This window comes from Fulmarus glacialis, unplaced genomic scaffold (assembly GCF_000690835.1).
Source record: "Fulmarus glacialis isolate BGI_N327 unplaced genomic scaffold, ASM69083v1 scaffold5379, whole genome shotgun sequence".
Taxonomy (NCBI): Eukaryota; Metazoa; Chordata; class Aves; order Procellariiformes; family Procellariidae; genus Fulmarus; species Fulmarus glacialis.
Window position 1 is genome coordinate 1 of NW_009233770.1, and position 284 is coordinate 284.

The following is a 284-nucleotide window of genomic DNA, read 5'->3' on the forward strand; positions in this document are numbered from 1 at the left end:
GGCCCCGGGCGGTGCCGAGCTGCGGGCTGGCGTGACATACCCGGGACAGCTTCGGGCCCGCACGCAGGGGGCAGGCCCGGCTGTTTATCTCGCAGCTGGGCCCGTGCCAGGGCCGTGTTTCCTGACGGGGTTTTAAACCTTCGTAGCTCGCAGGCGGGCGAGTCCTGCGCCCTGGCGAGCTCCGGGGCTCGGCTCCGTCCCGGCCAGCCCGGGAAGAGGCGCGGAGAAAGGGGTGTGCCCTCGGCGGGAGCCCGGGCCCCCCCCGGAAAGACAGGGTGCGCCCG